Genomic DNA, 9,291 nt, shown 5'->3' on the forward strand with positions numbered 1-9,291 from the left:
TATATAAATGACATCTTCTTTATCCTTTTGTCAGTTGATGGACAATTGGGTCTTTCCATACTTTGTCCATTGTCAATAGTGCTGCTATAAATATTGGGTTGCATGTGCCCCTTCAAGTAAGCATTTTTGTATCCTTTGGATAAATACCTAGTGGTGCAATTGCTGGGTCATAGGGTAGTTCTATTTTTAATTTTCTGAGGAACCTCCATACTGTTTTCCAGAGTGACTGCACCAGTTTCCATTCCCATGGGGTAGTTCTTTGTGTGTTAGAGGTAATACCCAGAGCACAGAGTGCCATGAGCCAGATTAAATAAAATCAGGAAGCAAGGTAATGAATGGAAAGACAATGGGATCCATGGATAATTTCCTTCAATATTGTGCCCAAGAGAAATGAATGGGGATTGAAACAATGTTGAAAGTTAACCGTGTGCATGAGTGGTGGCCAGGAGGAACGGCTGCTGAAAACCAGAGCTCCTGGCAGCTAAGCTTGTGTGGGAAGGGTTAGCCTGAGGGTAAGGGGAAGCTATAATCTTTACAACAGTGAGGCAAGAACCTCTTGTGTCTTGCATTGGTCTTGAGTGATTCAGTCAATTGGTCAAATATTTCCTGAAGAGCTACTAGGTTCAAGGTACTGTGTTAAGTACTACCGAGATGCATGGAGACAAAGGATATGGTCCTAGTTCTGTTTAAGGATATTTTTTTCCTGTTAAAGCAAGATATAGAATCATGAAGATTGAGCTGTTGGGAAACTTAAAAATCTTCCCAACTAATCCTTTTAGTTTTACAGATGACCAGAACTAAACCTCACAGACAGGGACTTTGCGAAAGTTCCCATAGCATTTTCGGAGCAAAGATAGAGCCGAGACTGGGTTGCTACCCCAAGCATTTTCTATTTTCTTATATAGATATAATTAGTAATAAAAGGTAGTATTTACCAAGCAGCTAATTACTGGTATAGACAATGCATTGCTTCTTACCATAATATGTTTCCAAGGTCAAGGTCTAAAAGCTAAAACTTTTTCTGGGTAATTTTCAGGTGCAAAGGGACTTTCCCAGTTGTCTCCTCAGCTGTTTTAGCATGAAAACAGAAAATGGCCCCTCTTCTGTGCTCCCTGAACACCTGTGCCACCTCAATCATATACGTCACATGTGATCTTGATAGGTCTAGCTCCGTAGTTCTGAAAGTATGTGGTCTCTCCAAACTAGCAGCACCTGGAAACTTGCTAGAAATGCAAATTCTTGGGCCCACTCCAGACCCACTGAATCAGAAACCCTAGGGGCGGGGTCCAGTGATCTGTTTTTTTAAAGTCTTGAAAAAAAATTTTTTTTAATGTTTATTTATTTTTGAGAGAGAGAGAGAAAGCCTGCGTGTGAGCGCACATTAGTGAGGGAGGGGCGAGGGGGTGGGGAACAGAGGACCCGAAGCGGGTTCTGCACTGACAGCAGCGAGCCTGATGTGGGGCTTGAACTCACAAACCACAAGCTCATGACCTGAATCAAAGTCAGATGGTCAACCGATTGAGCCACCCAGGTGCCCCAAGCCTTTTTTTTTTTTTTTTAGTTTATTTATTTATTTTTGAGAGAGAGAGAGAGAGAGAGAGGGCACAAGCAGGTGAAGGGCAGAGAGAAGGAGAGATAGAATCCCAAGCAGGTTCTGTGCCATCAGCGCAGAGCCCAATGTAGGCCTTGAACTCACGAACCGTGAGATCACGACCTGAGCAGAGATTAAGAGTCTGACTTTTAACCAACTGAGCTGCCCAGGTACCCCCAGTGATCTGTATTTTAACAAGCCCTCCTAGTGACTCAGTTGGTCAAGCGTCTGACTTTGGCTCAGGTCATGATCTCACGGTTCGTGGATTCTAGCCCCGCATTGGGCTCTTTGCTGACAGCTCAGAGCCTGGAGCCCGCTTCTGATTCTGTGTCTCCCTCTCTCTGTCCCTCCCCTGCTCGCACTCTTTCTCTCAAAAATAAATAAAACGTTAAACAAACCAAAACAAAAGAAAACCCTCTGGTTTCTCTGAATGGCTCTCCAGAGAGATTGTAAGCTCCTTGAAGGCAGGCACCGTGTCCTCCACAGTTTTTGTTTTCTTAGCTTAGTAACAATTTTTGGGCACAGCGCATGTGGCTCCGTCGGTTAAGCGTCCGACTTCGACTCAGGTCATGATCTCACGGTTCGTGAGTTCGAGCCCCGAATCGGGCTCTGTGCTGACAGCTCAGAGCCTGGAGCCTGTTTCAGATTCTGTGTCTCCCTCTCTCTCTGACCCTCCCCCGTTCATGCTGTCTCTCCCTGTCTCAAAAATAAATAAACGTTAAAAAAATTTTTTTTCTGAAACAACTATAGGAGTGAACGTGCTAAGGTAAGATAAAAGGCATGATAAGGATACTGTTATCCAACTCTCTTCATGTAACGATTAGCCCCTTTAGTTTTACCTTATGTTATGGGCTAAATTGTGTTTCTTCCACTTCAAAATTCATATGTTGAGCTCCTAACCTCCCAGCACCTCAGAATGTGTATTTGGAGATAGGACCTTCCAAGAGGTAATGAAGGTAAAATGAGGTCATCTAGGTGAGCCCTAACCCAACATGCCTCGTGTCCTTATAAGAAGAGGAGATAGGGACATAGGCATAGAAGGAAGGCCACACGAAGACAAAGAAGGAAAGAGTGCCATCTACAAGCCAAAAAGTGAGGCTTCAGGGGCACCTGTGTGACTCAGTCAGTTATGTGTCTGACTCTTGATTTCAGCTCAGCTCATGATCTCATGGTCATGGGATTGAGCCCCACAACGCTCACCATGGAGCCTGTTTAGGATTCTCTCTCTCTCTCTCTCTCTCTCTCTCTCTCTCTCTCTCTCTCCCTCTCTCCCCCCCCCCTGCCCCTCACCCCCAAAAGAGAGAGAGAAAGAGAGAGAGAGAGAGAGGCTTCAGAAGAAACCAACCCTGTCAACACCTTGATCTCCGACTTCTAGTCTCCAGAATTGTGAGAAAAAGAAATTTTTGTTGCTTAAACCACCAGATTATGGTACTTTGTTATGACGACCTTAGACAACTAATTCACTTTTTTTTAAATTTATTTTTCAATTAAACTCTACCCCCAACATGGGGCTTGAACTCAAAACCCCAAGATCAAGAGTTACATGCTCTGTCGATTGAGCCAGCCAGTTGCCTCTGAACTAACATGCTTTGTAAAAAATTTACAAAATTACTGGCTCTGAAATCCAGGAATTCTCATCCAAGCCTCTGACAAGACAATCTTATTTTTAGATGACTCTATAACCATCTTTGGATGTTAACCATTAAAGTGTTTGTTTAAGAAATTACTCTTTCATGCTCAATATGAGCACAGATTTTGGAGTCAGACAGAGATAGGTTTCAATCCTGACTCAGCCACTTAGAAGTTATGTAATCTTATCCTCTAAAGACTCAGTTTCCTTGTCTGTAATTTGGGGCTAATAATAGCTCCGTCCTAGACATAACTCAATAATTGGCAAGTATATCGTAGGCACTCAGTTTATGGTGACTTAGAAATGATAATTAACCAAATTATTCAGATTGGCCTCTGAGAGATAGAATTGCAACAAAAATTTTACCATAATGCTTGAATCAGTTTAACAAACATAGTACGGTGGTGCCTTTTGAAAAGACTGTATAAAATGACAGATTAAGATTTTTCAAGAGAGGGGCACCTGGGTGGCTCAGTCAGTCAAGCGTCTGACTTCGGCTCAGGTCATGATCTCAGGGTTCATGATTTTGGAGCCCTGCATCAGGCTCTGTGCTGACAGCTCAGAACCTGGAGCCTGATTCGGATTCTGTGCCTCCTTCTCTCTCTGCCCCTCCCCCACTCGCGCTCTGTCTCTGTCTCTCTCAAAAATAAATAAACATTAAAAACAATTAAAAAAAAGATTTCTCAAGAGAAACAACTTGAAGAGTCATGAGGAATAAACGAATAAGAATGCCTGGAATGTGGTAGAAAGAGGCAACACCCAAGAATAGTTAAATTGTCTGAAATTGATGAGTAATTAGACTGCATGAAGATAGAGATTGCTGATTTTGTTTTGCGTCCCCAGTGCCTACTATGGCACCTGGCATCTACTATAAACTCAACAACTTTTGGTTGAATGAATGAATGAATGAATGGCCTTCTGCAAGGACGATTATACAGATTATACAAAGACATTTCAGCCCAAGTACACGTACACAGAACTGACAATTCCTAGCTTTTTGGCATCGTGCAATCAAAATTTTAATATTAATTTCGTTATTATTTTTTATTTGAGAGAGAGAGGGAGAGAGAGAGAGAGTGACAACCTTAAGCAGGCTCCACGCTCATCACAGAGCTCCACACGGGGCTTGATCCCACAATCCATGAATCATGACCTGAGATGAAATCAAGAGTCGGCTGCTCCACTGACTGAGCCAGCCAGGCTCCCCAAAGACATTTTCAAAAAATGACACTTCTTTTGGGGTGCCTGCCTGGCTCAGCCGGTGGAGCACATGACTCTTGACTCAGGGTCCTAAGTTCAAGCTCCCATGTTGGATGTAGAGATTACTTAAAAATAAAATCTTTTAAAAACATAAAAAATAGGGTGCTTGGGTGGCTCAGCTGGTTAAGCATCCGACTTCGGCTCAGGTCATGATCTCACCGTTTGTGAGATGGATCCCCGTGTTGGGCTCCGTGCTGACAGCTCAGAGCCTGGAGCCTGCTTCAGATTCTGGGTCTCCTTCTCTCTCTGCCCCTCCCCTGCTTGCATTCTGCCTCTCTCAAAAAGAAACATTAAAAACATATTTTTTAAAAACATAAAACATAAAAAATAAAAATGTCGGGACACCTGGGTGGTTCAGCTGGTTAAGCATCTGACTCTTGATTTTGGCTCAGGTCATGATCTCACAGTTCGTGAGTTCAAGCCCCAGGTCAAGCTCCTCTTCGGGCTCTGCGCTGACAGTCCCTCTCTCTCTGTTCCTCCTCCACTTGTGCTCAATCTCTCTGTCTCCCCAAAATAAATAAATAAACTTAAAAAAACTTTTTAAATGTCTTCAATTGAAGTTTTATTCAAAATAGAGAGACAGTGTTTGGAGCCTCTCCCACCCCTATCTGTACTTCTCCTCTCCTGCCTTTCATCTCAGCCCTCCCTTGCTGCCCCCAAACTGTTCTGACCATCCTCACAGCCCCCCATCTGAATGGCCCGGTGCCCCATACTTCTGACCCTTTGGGACCAGCTTCCCTCTTTGAAACTTAACTAGTCTTGCACCTGCTTATCTTTGGCATCCTCAACCAACTAACCTGATAACTTCATTTAAACTGAGGTGCTAATGAATGATAGTGGCTGAATGTTGAGTCTACTCCTGGATAACAATTGATTTCAGCAGCACCTTATTCTGAAGAGTAAGTCATACGTTTCAGGCATGTGTCCCAGCCATCGGGGGAAGATATTTTAAGCAGGGGGATTTCCTCAAACCCCTCAAATTACACCATGTAGACAGCTGCCTATCCCACATGATCTGGCCAACTCCTTGGCATCCAACTATCAGCACTCAGGGGACACTAAGAGGAAACAGGTCTGTTCCTCTTCTTAACAGAGCTTGGAAGCAGTGACTGGACTATTTATGTCACTTAAAGGAAAAGGGCATTTACTCTGGAACCGACCCAGAAAGCACACATTCTGTGGGCTTAGAGGTAAACTTCTCTACCTAATCTCTGGGGATGGCTGAATGACTAGTGCCTAGATTCACCAAAATGAGTGAGCTGGGTCATGCAAACACTGAGAAAGGACTGGTAATAGACAGTTTCACAGGTAAAAAGATCCTAGACATTGATCAGAATTTATGTGAGCTCACATATAAAGAACATTGAGCCTAATAATAAAAATAGCTGCCTTTTATCAGGTGTTAACTATATTAACTGTACTTGCACACTTGAAAAGATCTAACCCTCTGGTATTGAGGAAAATAGCGGTCATTATCCCCATTTCAGATAAGGAAACCGAGGCAAAGATAGGCTAAGCAACTACCCCACAGTCCAATGGGAAATGAGATCAGAAGCCAAGTCTTTGAACTCCCAAGTTCATGGTTGAAACAGAAATTTAACAGCCTTTCATGTTTCTGAGTCAAGAATCTTTTTTTTTTAATGTTTATTTACTTATTTCTGAGACAGAGAGAGACAGAGCATGAGTGGGGGAGGGGCAGAGAGAGACACACACACACACACACACACACACACAGAATTTGAAGCAGGCTCCAGGCTCTGAGCTGTCTGCAGAGAGCCCGACGCGGGGCTTGAACTCACAAACTGCGAGACCGTGTCCTGAGCTGAAGCCTTTCTACGTGCCAAGAACAGTGCTAAGTGCCTTATAAACACTTTCCCCACTCCTGACCCAAGCACTCCATGAGACAGGTCCTGTCATTACCCCAGTCTTACAGATGAGGAAACTAAGACCCAACTATTCTGAGGTCTTCTTCTCATAATTGCGTGTCTTTTTTTTCCTCTATGATGTGAGGAGACGGTAAGGGCAGGATAGAACTTGCTGTCCCCAGAGTGAGACTTGCCTTTTCCCATCTCTCTTTGCTTACACACCGCCTCTCTCCATTTGGGCTCGTTTCTTCATAAACGTTTAATAAACACCTCTCACATAGTCAAACACTTAATCTACAGTGACTGGAGTTAGGACATAGTGTGCAAAGAAAGTTATGATACCCTCTAAATCCGATCTCCAGGGTCAAGGATCTTCAGAGAGGAGGTAGCACCTGATGTGGGTTTTGAAACATAAATAGGAAGACAGGAATCAACCAGTCAAAGGACAGGATAGGGAAATTCAAATTTCAGCAAGAAGGAACAGCATGTGTAAACACCTAGAGTCACGAATTTGCATGAGAGGAAAAAACCCCACCATATCCCTGTAAGTAGGGTCCAAAATTTTACAAGCCTAAAACAGAGGTAAAGGTTGCATTACTGCAAGGTTAAAGAAAAATGGTTATTTTTCAGTTGGATCTGTGCTGTCACAAAAAGCACACAAAGTAAGGGTGGTGAAACTCATTGTGTACACGACTAATTGCTGATTGAAGCGAAGTACAAAGGGTCCTGAGACAGTCATTTCCAGTTACCCCCTAAAACGCTCCACCCAGGGGCGCTTGGCGGCTCAGTCAGTTAAGTGTCCGACTTCAGCTCAGGTCATGATCTCACGGTTCATGGGTTCGAGCCCCGCATCGGGCTCTGTGCTGATGGCTCAGAGCCTGGAGCCTGCTTCGGATCCTGGGTCTCCCTCTCTCTCTGCCCCTCCCCCGTCCGCACTCTGTCTCTCAAGAATAAAGACATGTTAGAAATAAAAAATAAAATGAAATGAAACACTCCACCCAAAGAGCTCTTTGGTCTGCCCCCAATTTTTACAAAGCAGTAGAGTGCTTGGGAGAGGGTTAATTGTCGATGGCAGTTACATCTGACATTCAAATCATCACAGGCTTTTTACACCCAACAGAGGTCTCCAACTCATGACCCCAAGAGCAAGAGTGGTGTGATCTTCTGCCTGAGCCAGCTGGGTGCCCCACATTATCACAAACTTTTACTTTGCTGCAGAGTATGGCCCCTGGGATGTAACAGAAGTAGAGACAAATCCAATTGTACAGGTACCCATAGGGGATCACAGGGTTGTGTGTGCTGTTCTGTATGAATTTTATCTGAAGGGTGATTGAAAGCCATAGAAGGATTTTGAACAGACCCAGCTCAAGTGCCTCCTTCTGTAAAAGCATTACCTGGCCACCTCGCTTGGTGGGGAATTCCTTTAACCCATGTGGTTTGTAGCATTTGGTCTCCTCTCCCCTTAGGGGCAATACCCTGTATTATATTTTTGTTACATGTTATCCATACATATGTGCTCCAAATATATTTGTTGTTGAAGGAAAGAAGCAAAAGCAGAGGAATCCTTTGCGTTTTTCTGATTGCACAGTTCAGTCCATCGGAATCCAGTTCACAATGTGGACGAACTATTGAAGTTGTATACAGAGACAAAAGAAAACATTTAATGTGTTTATAAATATGAATGTGAATTATACAACCATATGTATTCAAGTGAAGCCTTTACTTTTTTATTTGCTCGATTGTATTGAATCCCAAAGTGCTTGGGACCATCGGACACAAAGCGAGTATATATGCCATCAGTATAATGTTAATCATGGATGGAATTGATTGATCAAGTTAATCTATTTTGTAAAATAAGTCAACGGGCTAAGATAGCTTACTGGGGCTAACTCCACTGTCAAAATCCCAGTTACATACAGGCCTTACACTTGCAAGTCTATGTATCCCACTTGAGGAAGGGAGCTTAGATTCTACAGAAAGCAAACCAGATTGCAGAAAGACCCCCGCTCCCCTTCAGGCCACTGCTGCTCCAAGTATGAGCTCTGAGCCTCCAACAGCAGCACCCGGAGAAGTGTTCAGAAATGCGGAAATGCAAATAATCAGGCCCCACCCCAGCAAAGCCAACGGCATCAGAGATTCTGGTGGGGGGTGGGCAGGCCTGGCAATCAGTTTGAAAAGCCCTCCAGGTGATTCTGATGCAGGAAGCTCAAGTTTCTCAGAGCCGCTGCTTCTAGTTAGTTACTCTGGCTGGCTGCCCTCTGCGAGGAAAGGTGGAGATGGGGAGTGCGGGAACCTACTCCCGGCTCTGCAGGGATCCTTATTATCTATTGGTTTGCTTTGCCATTACCCTAATACAGATGGAACGTAAGACCCATTAGACAAAACATGAACCAGACCTGTTCCACAGAACTGTGATGTCAGTTTTCCTTGGCTTTGCCTTTGGTCATTAAAAAAAAAAAAAAAAAAAAAAAAAAGTATTGCTTCATGAGCCACACTGGACTCTGAACTTTTCCCTTTTCTAGTAAAAGTACAAATTTCAGCTGCAGTTCTGGACCAACAACATCTTTCTACAGAAGTTGCTGTCTTCTAAGCTTTGCAGAGTTCCAGAGATAAGATAAATAATTTACCAAATGTAGGTTTCTGATTACTCACTCTATTAGCATTTAGAGCAGAGAGCTCCGGCCCCTGGGGAGTTTGATTCGTTCAGATGCAGCCCATCTGCTTTTGTTTTTTTGTGGGTGTTTTTTTTTGGGGGGGAGGGGGTGGGGTTGTCTGGAAAAGCCAGGGAGCTCCCAGCATCCCACACATACTTTAGGGATGAACTGCCTAAATCTTAAGGGTTTTACTGGAAATTCTGGGGAATGCTATTTTCTTATTTAAAAAAAAAAAAAAAAAACAGCTGCTAAGACTCTTTCTTCCTCCCTGTACCCTCTTTTTTTTTTTTT

The sequence above is a fragment of the Panthera pardus genome, unplaced genomic scaffold (assembly GCF_024362965.1).
Source record: "Panthera pardus isolate Hobbes unplaced genomic scaffold, ASM2436296v1 HiC_scaffold_17, whole genome shotgun sequence".
Classification (NCBI taxonomy): domain Eukaryota; kingdom Metazoa; phylum Chordata; class Mammalia; order Carnivora; family Felidae; genus Panthera; species Panthera pardus.